At 32.2% G+C, this 20,796-nt stretch overlaps 1 pseudogene across 1 annotated transcript in view; it reads right to left on the reverse strand.

Annotated features, from left to right (window-relative positions):
* Window positions 1-20,796, reverse strand: part of LOC148282840 (inhibitory POU protein pseudogene) — a 117,221-nt pseudogene that overhangs the window by 78,281 nt on the left and 18,144 nt on the right. The window lies entirely within an intron of this gene.

Raw genomic sequence — 20,796 nt, forward strand, 5'->3', positions numbered from 1 at the left:
GCACTTGTAATGCATTCATAACCATACATTCACACACATATATACATATATATTCGCACGTACATATTTATTTTATATTTTATACATACATATACATACATATTAAGTTTAAGTTTATTCACATCATTGATACTTTATACATTACTACATATTACAATAAACGTATTTGTTTATAAATTACCTTAAATCAAAACTATTACTCAATGGGAAAAGGGAAAAAAGAGGAAAGAGGAAAAGGGAAAGGGGGAGAGATTAAGGAAGAGAAAGGAGATGTTTCCTCAGACGTGATTTAAAGATAATGTAGTAACATCTTTGATGGGAGATGATTCCACAGTATAATATAAATATACCAATTTTACTTTACATAATTATTTTATGGCTTTGATTGAAGGAAACTGCGGCAAATTGGTTACGAACTGACTCAAATCCTCACTGGCCGCGGTGGTTTTATAAGCTTTTTTCGCCGTTTTAAGCTATCGAAAATCAATAGCAGTCTCCGTGATGATGAGACACCACAAATTCCTCAATCGTTGATGCATTGTCTTTTTTTTAGCCTGCAGTGTATGCGGGAAAGACGTAGAAGTCAGAATGAGGACCTGGGAGGTATTGCAACCGTAATAAGCTATACGGACTCATCGCATGAGGATATATTATGTATGGTAAAAATAAAAAAGGTAATTGTTGAAATAAATAAAAGTAGGACACAAAATGCCAAACACTATCAAAGTGGAACGGAAGGTTAAGTGTTCATGTTTGTCAATAGTCCTGTGTCTCTTATTGAGTTTTCTGTGGTTTTCTCTTCAATAAGCAAATGCTTATACTATCCCGCCAGATCCTCACACAATAGTTAGAGCAGTTAGAAAGAATATATGAGTACCTATTGCAGTAAACATAAGTCTTCTAGATAGTAAGCAAGGAAAAAATAAGCAAATCCCATTAAACAAAAAAAAAGAGAAAACATTCATTGAGTTCTGAGACACAATAGTGACACAACGTGACGTTTATTTCGTGAAATTTATTTTATATTTTTTAAATCTATAAGGTAATGCTGTAGTCCCACGGTAGTGTCACAGCCTCTGGACACGGAGATCAAAGATTCGAACCCAGATACACAGTTATTTACGACTAACAGAAAACGGCTTAAAATTTAAGATATATTTTATTTTATTTTATTTTATTCTTTTTTATTTTATTTTATTTTATTTTATTTTATTTTATTTTATTTTATTTTATTTTATTTTATTTTATTTTATTTTCTTTTCTTTTATTTTATTTTATTTTATTTTATTTTATTTTATTTTATTTTATTTTATTTTATTTTATTTTATTTTATTTTATTTTATTTTATTTTATTTTATTTTATTTTATTTTATTTTATTTTATTTTATTTTATTTTATTTTATTTTATTTTATTTTATTTTATTTTATTTTATTTTATTTTATTTTATTTTATTTTATTTTATTTTATTTTATTTTATTTTATTTTATTTTATTTTATTTTATTTTATTTTATTAGGGAAATCAACAGTTCTACATACATATTTTTAGTAAACAAACAGATATAGTGTATAAACTCAGAACTAATAACAGATTTCCACATAGTATACAAAGTTAGTAAAGAAAATATATTACATATCAAATCAATACATACAATTTATACATATAAAAATGTTATTTTCATGTACTCAATAATCAAAGATTATATATAATATTAACACAGATATTTTATCAACGATATTTTCAGTTTGTCCAAATTTTTGTAAACAAGGACTGGATTCAACTCCCTGGGGAGCTGTTTATATTAACATATTACAACAGAGATGAAGAACATTTAAGATAAGGTAATATATAAGTCAAGGCATCTACAGGGCTTATGACCTGTCAATGGCTGGTTTAAGTGGCCACTTTACACACTGTGTAACATTCACCATTCTGCCCATATTTGAACATCTATATTCCTTCAATTCTTTCATCTGTTGATGTTTGTGAAGTTAAAGAGCTGAAACCTTTATTTATGCGGGTGAGATTCAACCATTGACAGGTCATAAGCCGTGTAGATGCCTTGACTTCTATATTACCTTCTCTTAAATGTTCTTCATCTCTGTTGTTATATGTTAATAACAAATATTTTATTTTATTTTTGAAAACAGACTTTCTTACGATACTTTGCTTCTTGCATTATTTAAGAAAATGAAAACCCACGGATAATTAATCTCAATAAACACTGCCGTCTCTGATGTTTTGTGAGAATTGGTGTATACATTGTCATTTTTAGTAGAAGCATAAACTAAACGTTATTTTGTAAGTTAACCCGGTGTCCTGTAATGGTTTGTGGTAGATCTATTTTAGGCAATAATGAACAACAAACATTTGTTCAAGCCGTGACAAAGAACTAATTAAGCCAGCGCAGCGAGTGGAATAAGCATAGAACACACACGACAATCGTCCAATATACGGTCGACTGTGGCATGCGAAGTAGAGATACTATCTGACCTGTGCAGTTTGTTTATGTATCAAAATGAAAGCGTATAATGAAGCCTATTATATTGGACGCGACTCATGCACGGGCCTTTGTAACCTGGTCCCTTTGCATATTTTAGGTTCTTGTGAAATTTTCTTTACGTGGGTAAAAGGCGAATTTTCCGTAGTTATTATATAGCTCTTTGTGCCAGCGCTATCGGTCCGTCTGTGAGGAAAGGAAAGTGCTTTCGCATGGTCCCTTGATAGTATCTTCATTCTTTTCGCATACGGAGATAATAGTCCTTTCTTTTGTTGCTAAATTGAACTTTCTTACTCGAGATGCTTTAGATAAAACTGGACGCGTCCCAACTTTTATTCAAAGAAAAATAATCTTAATACGTTGAATCGCGTTGCGGTTCCGAAGTGATTAGTAGTGGGGAAATCAGAAGTCCGAAGTTTGAATCCCAGTCTTCTGCAATCGGCTCCCATTCCGAATCCGGCTGTACGATAATTTGATTTGACCCGATGTTTTCAATATTTGATCGAATCGCAAAAACGCCAAATTTCAACAAAAATCCACAGAACAAAGTATTCACAAAATACACTTTAAACATTGGCAGAATGGTGACTGTTGAGCAGTATGTATCGAAAGCACTTTCAATGTCTTGACTTTTATTTTCCCATCTAATATTGTCAGTTTTTCTAATTTATTCCCTTTTCGCACCTAATGGTGCATAGAGCACTGCATCGGTACACTGCAATCTAGTGTGAAAACACATCAGCCTTGTATATGCCTAGACTTCCACATTTTCATTCATTACTGGGGCAGGTGAAATTCTACATTCCGACACGTGAGTTGAGATACAATAATGTACTGCTCATCAATCAGCATAGAACAAACTATGGCCTTAATTCTCCAACGATCCGTCTTTGTCGTATTGTTAACTCAAGACAGGATCTGTACTTTTTGGTTTAAGTTTACAACGATCTGAACGAGCACCAAATAAATGGTTCAGATCTTGTATTGATGTCTCTTGCGTTTGTTTGTTTTATTCTAATTTAATATTCTTAACCGTTTAATATTGTAATATTTATCTTTATGAATTTTAAAAACGGACAATGTCCGTAAATCAATAAATTCTCCTTTCAAAAAAAATCCCTCTCTATTGCAATAAAATTCAAAACTATTGTGAAAAAATAACTTTTTATTGAAAAATTGTTCACTTATATAGTCCGTTAAGTACATACTGATTGTATGCAGTACAAACTCCACACGATAGTTGTGATTTTCGATCGGTTTGCGTTATAAACCCTTCCGTGTATGTCACATGGGTTAAGTGTGACAGAGATTTTCCGAATCATTGAATTAACGTGACTACAATGTTTTTTTACACTTAACAGTATAACTGCCATAAAATGTTTATATTTTCATTTTCTTCTTCTTCTTTGGTCTAGTTCTCTCCATTGCTGGATAAAGGCCTCTCCTTTTGCTTGTCATCATTTCGTCTCGCCAGGTGTCCCGCCCACAGCCATTTTAATGTTGCAGTACGATCCATGAAATCTACGACTCCGGTTCGGCGCCTTATTTCTTAATTTCTTATTTTCTCTCTTAAACATTCACCGATCATCCATATTCTTATTTATCTGTGTGTATACAATATGACTATTTCTCAATCAATATCATTTTTCCAATACCGACAGTAAATTTTTGCAACGTGACAAATAATTAAAGTTTGAAAAAGTATTATATTCAAAAATATTTTGTGTGTATTCAAATGTAAGACAATCAAGAATTGATTCGTTAGGAATTTTATTAAGATCGACATTATATTATATAGAATCAGTTTATCGGTCAATCGTGGTGGCCTCCGTATTGTAATGGCTAAGACGCTTCATTCACACACGAAAGGCTCCTGGTTTGATTCTTGGTGAGAACACAGAAAATTTGAGTTATGTGCTATAGCTTATAATTTGCTGCTGTAATAAGGCCTCCAGGTGAATTGTGGTGTTAAATAAACGTTGATTTGTTTTAGTACTTAATTATATCAGGGAAGTTTGAAACAATACATGTATTAAATATAAAAACTGTATTATGTATATAAGCACATGTCATGGTCTTGGGGTAATGTGGCGGACTCTAGATCATAAGTTCGAAATTCATTTCCTACTTTAGTACAAATTTAGACAAGTACCGGATTTTACTCTCTAGAGAGGTATTATGATAAACATATTACAACAGAGATGGAGAGCATTTCTGATAAAAAATATGGAGAAATCAATATGTGAAAGTATTGAAGAAATATGAATGTTGAAAAATAGGTGGGATGGTGAATATTACGTAGTGTGCGAAGCGACCACTTAATCCAGCCAATGATAGGTCATAAGCCCTGTAAAGGCCTAGACTTTCATTTTTCTTCTTTATAAATATTCTTAATCTCTATTCTTATATATCATCACTGTTTTGATCTGATAACAAACAATTAATATGTATGTATTGTGAAAAATTGAATTGTGCCCACGTAGAAGGGCGTGGGCGATTTCTTTTGTGTTTAGAGTAATCCAACAGAAGCTTTTAGGCAAAGCTAAAAAATAATGCTTATTTTACAAAAATGACCATTGTTAATGGTACCTCGTCGCTATAAATATCGAAAGTCTAAAAACCTACTTGAATAATTGACGTTGTGTCAAACATGGAACGCTGATATTTTGCAGTTTTCATCAGCTAAGTTTGAGGTAAAGTCGGTGTTTTTCAGTCGAGCAAGGCATAGAAATTATAAAAATTGACTACCGAAATGGGCGTTTAGAGACGGTTTCTTTGCACCATCTTGACCCACTGCGCTGTGGAGAATTAAATTAATAAATTTGGAATTGTGGGCTCCGTTAAGGATGTCAAAGCAGGTGGCCGTCCTCGTCCGGGTTGATGACATTGCAGTATTCCCCAGATCTGGCCCCCGTGACTTTTTCTTGTTCCCGAAACTGAAGAGGCCCATGAAAAGACGACGCTACGCTACGATTGAGGAGATAAAAACGGCATTGAAGGAGGAGCTGAACAAGATAACAAAAATGATTTTTTGTAGTGCTTCGAGGATTGAAAAAAACGTTGGCACAAGTGTATAATATCTGGTGGGGATTACTTTGAAGGGGACAAAATAGAAATTCATGAATAATAAATAATTATTGAAAAAACACAAAATTTGCGATACTTTTTGAACAGACTACGTATTTGTTTGCTACTTTAAATAAAATAAATTAATAATGTAGGTACAAAAAACGTTACTAACACACGTTCCAGCAATTATTTAAAACTAGATTAAAATAGCATAAAATTAAAATATTTAAATTATTGTATAGTGGTCAAATATCTCTCTTTTTTGCGTAAGTTGTTAGTTATTGTTTTTATTTAACGTAATGAGAGCGCTCAATTCGGTGAGAATTTTAGTATGTATCGAAAGTTTTTGAGAGCTCATCTACTAACTAAAATGTAATATTGGAATTGATTACAAATAGTTAGGCACTTTCGACAAGATGAGCGTTTATGTTTTCAAACTAATTATAGTGCTATGGCATGAAATATTTTTATGCTCATTATAAAGTTCGGGTGTATGAAAAATGGCTAAGTACCAGGGGCGTGCGGTGGGGTTTTTAATTAGGGAAAAAAATAATATATAAGTAATTGGTACATTATAATATACACTGCCCTTAAGAAATTAAAAACACCCTCAATACATTATCCATATGATTAGAAATAAAAACAATAATTTTACATATCTAGTAATAAATTGTAATGACAAATCAACTAACTTCACTTTATATACCATAATAAAAAACTGCGAAGTATTGTGTGGCATTATATTTTGTTTGACTAAAATGCAATGAAACCAAAACAAACATTATCTTGTTAAAAAACATGACTTTTCAACGAAAAAGAATTGGTCATTATTTGAACCCAAAAAGTCAACATATGTAGTAGATTATAAACTTTTTTCTTATAACAAATCAACATTATGATGTTATGTTTGAATTAAATTCTAGATTTTACCTTGTATTTCTACACTACCATAAAATAATAATTTAACTATTATGTCCCGCGCCAAAATACCAAAATCGCATCTATGTGCTGCGTGGCGCGGCGCGGCGTTGCGTTCGCGTCGTATGTAAACTACATGGAAAATAATGTATTGGTTTGTTTCGACTGCCTATATTGCCTAGTAAGAAATGAAGTCTGCGCCTGCGCCCAGACTGCGCGTTCAGTACGGCGGTGGAACGGAATTTCGAATATGCTTCCATCTCGATCGTTCTTTAAATCGATACCCAGCCAGCGGGTAGCAAGTACTCGCAGATCAGTACGCGCATGAAAGCGCTGGTAAATGGATGTGTGGGAGGTTCCGTAGCTTTTTAACATATTTTTATAAGGTGATAGTAGAATTCCTTCACAATTTATCTCGATTATTAATCAAATTATTATTACATAATTTGTTAATAGTAATTTAAATGTTAGGTATTATGCCTGATAATTAATTTATTAAATATGCTATTTTATTAACATTATTTGCCAAAATGTAAGGGAACTAATGGTTCCCTGCGTTCTATGAACGGACCGCGCATGCTATGTACATATATGTAGTTCTGAGTAATGAAATACTGATTCTGGACATATTTATTTATACATATTTTATTGTTGGGAAGCTAAAGACATCATACCTTCACCACGGTATAGTTAAAGATAAATTCTCCCTTTAAATGTCGATGTAAGTACATAGGTTTGTAATAACGGGTCTAGTACCCTTCAATACGCATATCAACGCATTAAAAGTGACAAAAATTTTACTTCGCCGAGCAATTATTCCTTTTATTAATTAAAAAAAATAATCGCTCGGAGGTTGGCACTTTTGAATTGTAATGTAAATTTTGAAGTTCAATTGAATTCTAAATTAAACTTATTAAAAACGAACGCCTAAATGCACAAATAATGTGCCTAGATTCTGCACTTTAAAATGTAGCCACTGTAAAAAAATATTTACTTATTTCATATTAACCATCTGTGTTTCTAACCTCCTGAGTATATATATCGAGACGTTAAAAGAACCGGCTTTGTGATCGCTCGGTAGATAAATACAGACAATCGTTAAGAATTCAAAGAAAAGTGATACAAAAATAATGTTGAAGCAAGCAATGTTTGCTTCAATTGGTATTTAATAGAGTTTTTAATCGCTGTAAAGTGGGCACTTTTACAAGCCTATTTAAAATATGAATAAGAACTATTTTTCATTTTAATGAAGTAAGGAACGCGGACTAAATTTTAGAGATCATTCATTGGTTGGATTCGATCATATGACGTCGAGATGACAAGTCGGTTCAGCCTACCAAGGTAGACAGAGTGTAAGGTACCGTACCGATATGTACAGATGAAGATAGCGTTCATAATCGCGGCACTGGTATTAATAACTCACATATGAGTAATATATTTCACATATGAGAATGCATTTGATGTTACTAAACATTATTGGTGCACATTTTCACGATTTTTAATTGTTTTGGCCATTATCAAGTAATAAGTTCGAATAAATAACTCTACAGAATTAGTTTTAGTTAGTTTTATTGTATAAAATTACAACTGCACAAAAAAAAAAAAAACAATAAACCTCAATATTAAAATTTTGATTACAGGTAAGTTTTTTGCTTTGATTTTTTAAATTATTATATTGGTTCTTCATTTATTTTTCTTAACAAATCTTATTGACAGAAGAACAGCATTTTTATATTGCAATTCCCTGACAATACAAATTTAAACCCATTTTTTTTAAATATGGAGTTTTAAAAAACCAAGCAAAACATGTAATCGTTTTTAATCCATAAATGATATATCTTTTTTAAAGAAGGTTTAAAAACTCTACTTAATATATGTTCAGGGATCAAAGGATTAAAAGCAAAAGACGAGATAGTTTGTAATATAATTATTTAAAAACGAAAAATAACATATTTAGTCACAGATCTCCTTTTTGTTCCGCAAGTTCTAGGACCAACTATTACATGCACTCACCTATCCTTAGGCTCCACAGATATGGTAATCAGTATGAGGATAAGGCTGTTACATGTGGTTCTGGAATTGATAGGTATAAAACGAGTTTGATTTGATTATATTTCGTTACTATTTTTAGTTACAACAACAACAAACCATCACGCCGTTTCCCCGTGGGGGTAGGCAGAGGATAGAACGCCATAACACTCTACCTTGTCATTCAGACCTAGCTTCCTCTACATTCATACATCTTCCCATGCACGCACGCCGATTATTCCTACTTTTGACATGTCCATCTTCAAGTATTTGAAGGACTTGATCGTGCCATATCTTTCTCGGTCTCCCTCGTTTTTTGCATCCATCAACATTTGCATCGTAGATCCTAGATTCGTAGATTTTTAGTTACTTATGTGTATTTACTTGTAACTATTGTTATAGTTATGAAATTTTATCATTTTTATTATACATGTACTAGTATATACTCATATATATATATATATATATATATATATGTTTATATGTTTATATCATATATATATATATATATATGTTTATATATATATATATATACATGATATGTTTTTTTCATAGTTGTGTTCAATGTACATGTTAAAGGCAATTTATGCCATTCATATAAAAATAAATAAATATTTAAAAACCGTTTAGTAATATATTTTCCATAATTTATTTTTAAAAACATATAACTAAGGCCTGTTATAGCAAAATACGACTTCATTATTTATAAAACAAAAGAGATATATCAAGTCTTGTATACTATGTAGACTCATGTGACATCATAGCCAAACAAGAGTAAAATGAGTACGAATTAAATTTTTTAATTTGTTGGGACGGAGAGTGAGTGAGTGAGAGTGAACATTTTTGAGAAGGGAATATACACAATGTGTAATGTGGCCGCTTAAACCAGCCAATGACAGTTCATTAAACCTGTAAATGCCTAGACTTCCATATTTCCTTCTCAAAAATGTTTTCACTCTCTGTTTCAACAAATTTGGATCTGAATAACTCTCAAGGGAGGAAATCCAGCCTGTCTGCATACATTTGGACTTACTCAAAACATTGTTGGACGGAATAAATAGCTCAGGTTAGTAATCTAAATGGAGAAATAGTAGCACCATCTTCATCGGTGCATAGCGAGACGGTATAAAGTTAAATCGATATGTTTGTACGAAAATGAGTATATTTGTACGAATTTTTTTAATGTGTTCACCGGTAAGCTGTAATTTAATGCTTTAAAAAAAATACATCTCATATTTTTCATATAAAAAAAAATAATTTACTTTGTGGATAAAATTTAAGATAAATGTTAACTTCCCATTGTAATACGAGCTCAGATCGTGTCTCATATCGTTGATTGTTTTGTGAAATTATTATTTGCAATTTTGATTTTATTTCAGATATACCTGGTAAACCTTTATAAAGGGTTTTTAATTAGCGCGGGTAGATTTTAAACGGCTCGTGGCGACCATTTTGTTTTGATGACATCTGTCAAATATTTTTTTATTATTCAGTTACTTATGCCAAATTACCATGGCAAGTTTTACAATTGAACAGCACATTCAAATTATTAAATTTTATTTTTAAAATTAGTGTTCGTTTGTGCAAACGTTATGCGTATTGCGCCCATTTTCCGGTAGACGTGGTGGCCTTCCACAGTCAACTCTTCAACGTTTGGTGGCCAACTATAAAACGACTGGTTTGGTAATCAATCAACCAACATCCGTACGTTCAAAAACGCAAGATTGGCCAAGAACATCGCCACTGTCTGTGAAAGTGTACAACAGAACCCGAGGCAGTCGATTCCTTGCCGTGCACAAGAACTCGGCCTTTTGCAGACTTCAACTTGGCGAATATTGCATCGGAACTTAAGCCTTCACCCGTATAAGATTCAATTGACCCAGGAACTTAAAGTTAATGACCATAGACAACGCCGTTTGTTCGCTGACTGGGCTTCAAATCGTTTGGAAGACGACCCTTATTTTTTCCGAAAAATCATTTTTAGTGACGAGGCGCATATTTGGATGAATGGCTGTGTTAACAAGCAAAATAGCCATATATGGGATCACACTAATACACGCAAAGTTCACTAGGTAATAATGCATCCTCAAACAGTTACCGTTTGGTGTAGATTTTGGGCCGGCGGCGTTAATCGACGTTGGTGAGACGATCACCGTTGAACGATGATAACCAATTTTTTTTGCTCAAAGTTAACCGTATAGACCTAGACAACACGTGGTTCTAGAATGACAGTCAGATTGACATTCTGCATGAACGATTTGAGGGTAATGTTATCTCTTGCAGGGGTGATCTGAATTGGCCACCAAGGTCATGCGATTTGTCCCCGCTAGACTTTTTCTTGTGAAGTTTCCTCAATTATCACAGGTCTACGCAAACAAACCACAACTGACCCTTAAAGTGAACATAACACGAGCCATCACTCAAATTCAGCTGGACCTACGCGGAAGAGTCATTGAAAATTTGACCACTCGGATCCGTGCCACCGTAAGAAGCCGAGGCGGGTATTCAAACGATGCCATATTTTACACTTAACGGCACATATGGGTCTTTTAAATAAAAAAATATTTTTTTTAATACCTCACATACAAATTGTTTTATTTCATTTTAACATCTACCCGCCCTTATTAAAAAACCCTTTACATGGACAATGGTCCGTTATCTAATAATAAATTTGACAAAATTACACCCGTTTGCGTATGTTCATTAACTTATTTAGGTTTTTAAGGTTGTGCCCGTGTTCAGCCATAAGAATTAACAATGAAAAAAAATATTTAAAACAATAAACATGTGATGCAATAGAATAACAATTCAGAAAAACAAAATATAAATAATAAATAATACAACTCCAAAAAGACAAATGATAAAAAAAATATCATTAATAAAAATAAAAATTAAATTATTCAAATTTAATTACATGCATAATCAAATACACATAATAATAATATCATTGAAATCAATAAAAAAAAACAAAAATATAATTGAAATGATAGTTGAGATAGATAGATAGATAGAGAATAGATTAAATAACAGTAAGCACTAAATGAAATAATACAAAAATAAAGTTCTACTAAGGTTGAATCTTCTACTAAGGTTGAATCTTCTTCTCTTAGTGCCCTATCAGGTATCAACAACGTTGGCAATCACTCGGGCAAAAGTCTCTCTGGCCTGTGCTGCCCGGAAAGTCTGCTCCATGGTCCAGTCTCGTATATTTCGCAGCCAGGATATCTGTTTTCTTCCAGCCCCTCTGTGACCCTCAATCTTGCCTTTCAAAATTAAATCAAGCAAGTGGTACTTTTCTCCACGCATTACGAACTTTTATGGTGGTTAAGAGGTGTTTGTTCTAGCTTGACTTAAGACTTCTGAGTTCGTTATCAGGTCTGTCCAAGATATCTTATGCATTCTGCAATGAAACCACATCTCAAAAGCCTCCAGCTTATTCATAGTGTTCACTTTCAGAGTCCAAGTTTCACAGCCATACAACAATACAGACCACACATAACATTTTACTAATCTTTGCCTTATTTTCAAGTTTAGATTAGCACTAAAGAAGAGGAATGTAAATTTATTGAAAGCAGCTCTTGCTCTCTCAACTATGCATTTTATTTCTATATCTGGGTCAACGGTTTCTGTTAAAATGCTGCCGAGGTGTTTAAATTTGTCCACCTTTTCAATGTCATGACCCCTTAATTTGAAAGAAAATGCGGAGTAATCAAGTCAACCTAATATTACCTTTTTTGTTTTGCCAGTATTAATTGTTAAACCCTGTTATTTGCCAAATACATCTACACTATTCAACAGCTCCTGAAGATCGGTAATGGTATCCACCAGCAAAACAGTGTCGTCGGCGTACCTGATATTGTTAATTACAAATCCATTGATCTTCAGGCATCTTTCATTGTTGTTCAACGCGTTCTTGAAAACTTAGTCAGAATACAAGTTGAAAGCAAGAGGGACAGGATACAACCTTGTCGCACTCCCCGCTGAATAGGTATTGCATCTGATATTTCGTTTCCGCGTCTGATTTCAGCTGTTTGGTACCAGTATAGGTTTTGGATAAACATTTGAACTTTGGTGTATATATTACCTCCCTCAACATTTCCATCAAAATATATTTTTTTACCTTGTCAAATGCTTTCTCATAATCTATGAAACATGCATAAATCTCTCTTCTCTGAATCACGGCACTTCTGCAGCAAAACATTGATAGCTAATAAAGCATGTCTTGTACCGAAAGCATTTCTAAATCAGAACTGCGTATCATCCAGATCCTGTTCGCATTTATTCCGAATCCTCGCATATATAATTTAAAGGAACAATTTCAGTATATGATTCATCAGACTTATTAATTTGTAGTAACTGAATTTTTTTAGGTGCTGTTTTTTGGGCAATGTCACAAAAGTAGATCTCAACCAGTCTTGGGTTGAATAAAAAAAAAGTGTTTTTTTAATGCTCGTATATTCTTACAAAATAATTGTTAAAAAAAAATCGTGTATGATAGGTAGTATTATCATATGGAAGGTTGGCGATGGTCGTTGGCGGTCAACGGCGTTCTACTGAAAGTGGCGGTGAAGGTGGTGACGCTGGTGACGGTGGTGTCGGTGGTGATGGTGGGGGTGGAATTTGGAGTGGTGTGGATTTTTCAGCTGGCGAGCTAATCTCCGGCCGAGGGTCTGGTCCTCCTCGCACCCCCCGAGCGGAAGCGGGGAAGACCCCTGCTCCTGTTTCTCTAGCAGCATGTGCAAAAGCTCGTTCTGTTCCTTCAACAACTTGCGAATGTGACAAGGCTTACACACAACGCACTGAAAGACAATGCATTATTTAGCGGAATTATCATTAGAACTTGCTATTTTAAAATTTTATTTTTGGCGCTAGGCACACAACAAACGACCAGCTTTTTTGCTATTTATGTATATTATTTTAACACGAAAAACTAAGAAGTGTTTTCAAGTAATTTGATTTTTTTCGTAGTTTAGGACGCTGTGATTCGAGATTTTAAAACCTGAATATTTAAACTCTTTGTTTTACTAACTTTGAAAGATATGTTCTTATCATCAGAAATCGACATTGCCACTATGGTTGCAAATAGTTTTCGGCTCATGTATTATTGAGTTATAAATGTGTTGAACTTGCTTGATTTCTTTGTTGTTATAAACAATTGCTGAATAAAAAAATTATAATATTATTTATGTCCTAAATTGAGTTGTAGTTAATCTTGGGAGTGTAATTTCAATGTATTAAACTTCGTAAAATCCTTTGTATTATACGATTTATAAAATAAAAAAAAACATATTTATATACTCGTTTCAACTTGGGATTTATATTAAACAATGAAATCGTGATTTTTAGAAAAAACAAACAGCAAAAATATTAGTTATTACAATCCCTTTAGGATGTACAATATGCGTACTAGTAGTAAATTAATCACAATATAATTTGCATTAACATTTTTTCATCGGTTATTTACAATAAACACCTACGTGACCCTTTCATAATGTCCTGACTTACTAGAAATAAAATCCGTATCAGTCGGGACTTGTACATCAATTATAACCATTTCCCTTTGCGCACGCAGTGGTGCATATGGCGTTGCATTGATTGTCCAATTTCAGCGTATCTTGATCAATGAAATATTGTAAAGTAGAGGCTCTTTAAAAACCAATACTTTATATCCCTCTTTTAGGGAATCGAACCCCAACCTTCAACATCCCCACTCGATTTTCTTTTGTCCTGGGTAAGAGATCTAGTCAAAAACACCTAAACGAGGTTCTGGTTCTTGAACTAAATTCTTTATCCACTTAAGCGCAGAAATAATACAACATTTAAAAAATAAAAATCTTCGTTTAGTGGTATTCAAAATTGTTTTAATTTTTTTATTAATATGTGTTGCTTTCTTACTTTTTTTACAGGTTCAAAATATTTCTATGACCAAACATTTTATTTTTCAAGTATTTTTATAACTAGTAATATAATTTTTTAAATGTGTATCTTTTTTTGTGACTCCTTAATTTGTAAATAACTGTTCAGTAATATTTTTTTTTTTATAGTAAAAAGAAATATTTGCGTTCTTATGATTCACCCAAATATTCAATTTTGAGGGCCATTTTTAACGAGTTGTAAATAACTCACTATTAGAAAATGGAATCAAGTTGGTGTAAAGTGGGATTCGAACCACGGAACTTTGGTCCGTGAGTCCGAGACACTAGCCACAGCACCACAACCTGATATTTTAAAATACTTGTTTTTACTTATTCCACTTACATGTATGTATTTTATTGTATATGCAACTTTTATGTAAAAGGCACTAAGTGCTGTTTATTATAATAAAAAATAATAATAAAAACTGCACTTATTTTATTTTTTTTAAATACGGGAATTAAAAAATATAATAAATCCTTATTTTTAATTCAGATAAAATAATAATTAAAAATAATACATAAATAAAGTTACAGGATAATAATGATAGTCAAAAATATAGAAAACTTAAAAATTAAATATATTTTAAAATAGTGCTTCAACAAGCTTAGACTTATATTTCACGCAATTAATTTAGTACAGGTAAAAAATATTTTCTTTTGATTTATAATCGCAATGTATCATTTTTTATTTAAAAAGAATAAAAATCATTAATGCTTCTTAATTTGAAATTAATATAATTTAATTACCTGAATTACCAGCAGAAGACTCAGACAGCGAACCAATCCTGATGTAGAAACCATTGCTGCTGTTTTCGTTGGAGTCGTTGGATGTGGAGTGAACTGACGCATTTTCTTGGAAAAAACTTGCTTTTTATATGAATTAAAATAGAAAATAACCACGCGCGTACGTACGCCTATCTTTGAATGCGTGAAAATATTAGCTAAGCATATTAAAATATTGCTACGTGTGAAAAATAAACAATTCGTTGTGAAGATACAAAACGTTTCGTACGATGATAGACAATAGTACGCGTGTCATTAATTTAATTTAAAGTCTAAATTTGTTTCAACAGAGAGGAAAAAACTATTTTGAGATGGGAATATGGAAGGCTAGGCATTTGCAGGGCTTATGACCTGTCATTGGCTGGTTTAAGAGGCTACAATACACAATGAATAACATTCAGTATTCTTCCTATTAAAAAAAAAACAATTTCTTAAATTCTGTCAAGATAAAGCACTGAAACCTTTATTGATGTAGGTGAGATTCATGTGGCTGAATTATTTCACCTACTAGGCAATGCCTGAAAACATTTTTTACATTTCTATTAGTAAATAACTCACAAAATATTAATAAACACTGTTTATTTATTTTAATTTAATAACTACATAAACTTCCAGCTCTTTTAATTCACAAAATTCAACAGATGAAAGAGTTGAGGAAATGTGGATGTTTAAACATAGGCAGAATGGTCAATATTACACAGTGCGTAAAATGGCCACTAAAACTAGCCAAAGGCAAAGCATGAGCCCTGTCAATGCCTAAGCTTCAACATTTCTTTCTCAAAAATGATTTCCTTCTCTGTCGCAACAAATTCATCACGTTTTAAGGTAAGCCCTTTTTTTTATTCAAATGATAACACAAAAATGTCTTGACCAATAAAGATATGTCTATATGTGTGTAGACAGCGGTTCGGTGTGCTGGGTGGAGCAGCGCTGATTATATTGGCCCACGATCGTGATGAAATCAGAAAGATGGTGCCCACGTACGGTAGGAGCGCCATAAGAAGAAGAAGAATTATGCATTTGTTTTAATTGAAAAGTTTAAATACAATAAAATTACCTAAAAAATTTTTGGCTGAGTCCAGGCAGATGAAGAATACAGTTATGTGTAAGAAATATAACCATAACCCCATGGTCTACACTAGTGTATATAATTTGACCTTTTAACTAAGATCAGGAATAAAATCCTGGGAAATATTTATTTGGACATAAATTAATTTTATCAATAAAAATTATGTATTTTTTTTTTCATAAAACCTATTTTTTTAATGTTAATAGAAGACTAATAGTTTGAGTAAATTAGTAATGTTTTTACGTGATTTTTAAAGATATAATGAAAATGTAGATATTTGTTCTATGAGCTATGTCTAAGTCTAGTATATATGGATGCATGCAAGAAAAGTGATTTGCTAATGAATGTCGATAAATCTAAGGAAAGGTTTTTGAAAGGGGTGAAAGTATAACTAAATGTGAGATCAGTGTGAACGGAGATATTCTGAATCAGAAAGAAAAATCTGTGTATCTGGGAAGTATGTTTACTAGGGATGAAAAGACTGAAAAAAATATTAAAAGGAGGGTGAGTGCCGGGAACAAGGTGAACGGTGCACTTAAATCCACCTTTGCAAACAAATGTTCAAATGAGTTCTAGTGCGGACACTAATGTATGCGAGTGAAGTATGGAATTAGAAAAATAAAGGTGAAAGTAGATTGAATGCCGTCAAAATGCGACCTCTCAGGCGAATGCGTGGTAAAACAATAAATAGTATAAGAAAAAATGTCAAGATCTGTTCACTTTGTAAACCTGAGACAAGCATAATCGAAAAAATCAAGAAAGGGGTGATGCGTTGGTTTGGACACGTAGAGCGAATGGACAGCGAAAGAACGGCTAAAAGGATATACAATGCGAGTGTCGATGGATGCAGAAAACGATGAGACCAAAAAAGACATGGCGTGATACAATCCATAAAATACATGAAACATGGACATGTGAAGAGTAGGAATAATCGGCGTGCATGCATGAGAAGATGTATGAATCTAGAGGAAGCGAGGTCTGTGTGCAAAAACAGTGATTTAAGCGTTTTATTTTCACCGCCTATCCTTACGGAGAAACCGCGTGATGATTTGTTTTTTGTTTTGTTTTGTGGTATGAGCTAAGTTATTTTTATAATAAAAAATATTTTTTCCTTCGTCGATGTTTTATTATACTCTAAATGTAAAAATTCCCAATTTGTTATATTTTATTGTATAAATATGAGAGAAAATGAAATAAATCAACTAAAATATTACTGACAATAGTTTTCCCGGCACGTCACAAACGTTCGCGTCAAACAAAATCGCGAAATTGAATCAATACGTATCCGGTATATCCACTACTAGCATGAGCAAAGAAGGGATGCTAAGTGGCTTATTTGGGGATATTTTGCGCTTAGGGGCTGTAAAAGCCTAAATCTGGTTCTTTTCCGCCGCCCAAACATCCCTTGTAAGCCTCTAACATTTCATATACGCATACGTTCTTCCCTACAATCTTAGATATTATTTATTCATTTTATTTTTAGTATAAAAATAATAAACATAAAAATAAACTGAAATTTGCCCAATGTCTAATAATAACAAGGAATGGTAATTGTATAATTTATTTAACACCTACACTTAGGGATTCAATTTTCAAATTCTCCTTCTTTATGCATATATTGCACATAATTAACAATTTGATGTTTTTTTTTGCATATTTGTAATCTATCGGGAAAATGTTATAATAATTTGTTATTTTTCAGAAGATCTTATATGAAATCTTATTTAATAACCGTAATAATTATATTTATCAGGCATTAAGAAAAAAATCACATCTACATATTAAATTTAATATTTATATAATGCGTGTTTACAATAAAATATATTTATACATAATCCCTAAGATGTTGTCTGTGTAATTCCATTTTTTTTTGTTGCATCTATCTATGTAGGTAAACCCGTACCAAGATAGATGCATATTGTACATTATGGTATGGTAACGGCTGTGGGTGCGATACCCTATATCGTACCCACAGGCAGCTCAGCAAAAAGCGACAGCAAGGTGATCCACGGTCACTCGCTTAAATATTTTTATATTTACCCAAATGTCAGCGGACCACCTCGCTATCACCGCTCACTATACCTCCTACAAGTGCATAATCATATACATAATCATAATTATAATGTATGATTTAAATTAAGTAGAATGTCATAAGCTACCGAATCATTTCATATGTGTCTAAAATTAAATAAAAGTCTCATTCTATTATTAATGAACCAATAAAAAAGTTCATGGCTACAGGAAATTGGATATAAAAAATGTTTTATTCCACGCGCTAAAAATTTAATAATACAACAAAATTTCTCTAAAGTGTTTTAAAAATAAAAAATATAATAAAAATAAACTGCTTTGAATGACGTCACAAATTCTTTAAAATCAACTAATGCAAGAATGTTGTGATAGAAGTCTGGTTTTCAGGAAGCCAACTCAATAATCAGGACAACTCACCGAAGAGAAGTAGTGACAACTAAAAAAATATTGTCTTGTCATACACGCCATGTTTCGTCTGATTTCGAGATGACCAGACTGAAGATTTCGGTTAATCCGATCGTGCCACGTTTTCCTTGGTGGTCCTCGTCTCATGTTAATTTTCATTCTCGCCGTATAGTTGTTTTACCGTTCTCTCGTCATCTATGCGTTCCATAAGACCAAACCAATTCAGAGACTCTTAAACGTACTAATTGATAAAACAATACACAAAAAGAAATCAAAAGGATTGTTTTGAAAAAAACATTGAACATCCTGATTTGAATAAGCATTTTTGTTTAAAAAAAAATTCATTGAAATATGAAGTACTGTTTTTTTCGGTCTCATGTAGAATTTGGAATTTTGTCACTAATGATATGTCACGGTTCCATAGACGATATGCTTTTTTGCTCTTCGTGTTTGTTTACTAAATTTAAAAAAAAATAATTTTGTGACCTTGTCTTCTTTTCTAAATAGGCTTTGATATTTTTCTTTTCTCTGGTATTTTAATATTGTTCATGTTGACTTTCATTTATTTTTTTGTAAAATTCTTTTTTTATTTAGAACGAGAACCCGGCAATGTTTTGCTATTGATAGATTTGAATTCATACTCGTTTATATTTATTAAATAAACTTGTTATCAATAACTGTATTCAGTTAAAATTAGATATGTACATACATACATTATTATTTTTGTGTTTCGGATTACATAAGTTATGAGGATATGCGGTGAAAGAGAATTTTGATAAACAGGTATTAGAACATTCTGTCACTGTTTTAAAGCTGCTTTTCCAATGCTATGCGAAAAAGATAACTGTATTTTGGACATTTTATGCTTGGCAAAAATAAACAAAATCAACGTTTCGCTGTTCCATTTTCCGCACCTCAAAACTGAACCAATTTTATAATTTTTTTAAAACAGAGTTTTCAAAATAAAATTTTCTATATCAGTACGTTTCGTGTTTTTCAAAAATAGTTATCATAATTGTTTACCGTGCGCCCAAAGACCGCAGATAAAATTAGACGTTTTTATGGGTTTTTGGATAGTTCTAGTTCCCAAAGAAAACTGTTTTTCAATAAAGAAAAACTATTGAGGCACCGATGGTATATATTTATATTGCCATAATCCAGGGTGAAAATACGGGCATGCGTTTGTATAAAAACAAAACAGACCGCGTTTCCCCTCAAGATAAAACATAATTAAGTATACTTACAAAGTTTGCTTCATAATGGTTTTACGTAACCAAAGAAACAGGTTCGGATTTCTTAAATAAAACTATTGACCTATTAGTACACATAGACGCACCCTGAGTCCTCTAAAATTATGACACTTAACTCATGCCCAAACGCTCAGTCATGGCCAACGCGTATTTAGTCGCTCTTTAACCACTACCCGGTTTTGCCTGATTGTGCGTGAAAGCGTATAAAAACTGTTTAGATAAAAGGTAAAAAGATGTTGTAATTTTAGTTGATAAGTAGGAACCTAGGCACTTGTTTATTTTTTAATTCCAAAACCTAAAATGATTTTTTTTATTTTTGTATATTTTTTTGCAAATATTAAACTCTGCTCTTTTACAAACAGGGGTGCACTATTATCTACGAATGCGATTTTCAAAAATGTATAACATGTCAGTTAATATTATTTTATCATTACTGAAAATCCATTTAAATTAAATAAACAGGAAGAATTTAAAAGGAATTTAAGGAAAGAATTTTTTTTTTATTCACAAAAAAATATACTCATTCCATTTTGTGTGCATATGTATTCTCGGCAAATGCAACCCTGGTAAACAATGAAAAAAACATTTACGATCCTAAATTTTTTTCTATTTAACTGATTAAAAATTTCATCAGTTAAATTTTGTGACTTTTGTTTTACTTCACAAAAGTCAGCAGATGGAAGAGTTGAAGAAATATGGAAATTTAAACATAGGCAGAATGGTGAATGTTACAGTGTGTAAAGTGGCCACTTAAACGAGCCAATGACAGGTCATAAGCCCTGTAAATGCAAAGACTTCCATATTCTATTCTCAAAATGTTTTCCCACT

The sequence above is a fragment of the Micrasema longulum genome, unplaced genomic scaffold (assembly GCF_059751315.1).
Source record: "Micrasema longulum isolate JH-2025_06_02 unplaced genomic scaffold, ASM5975131v1 h1tg000285l, whole genome shotgun sequence".
In the NCBI taxonomy this organism is placed as follows: Eukaryota; Metazoa; Arthropoda; class Insecta; order Trichoptera; family Brachycentridae; genus Micrasema; species Micrasema longulum.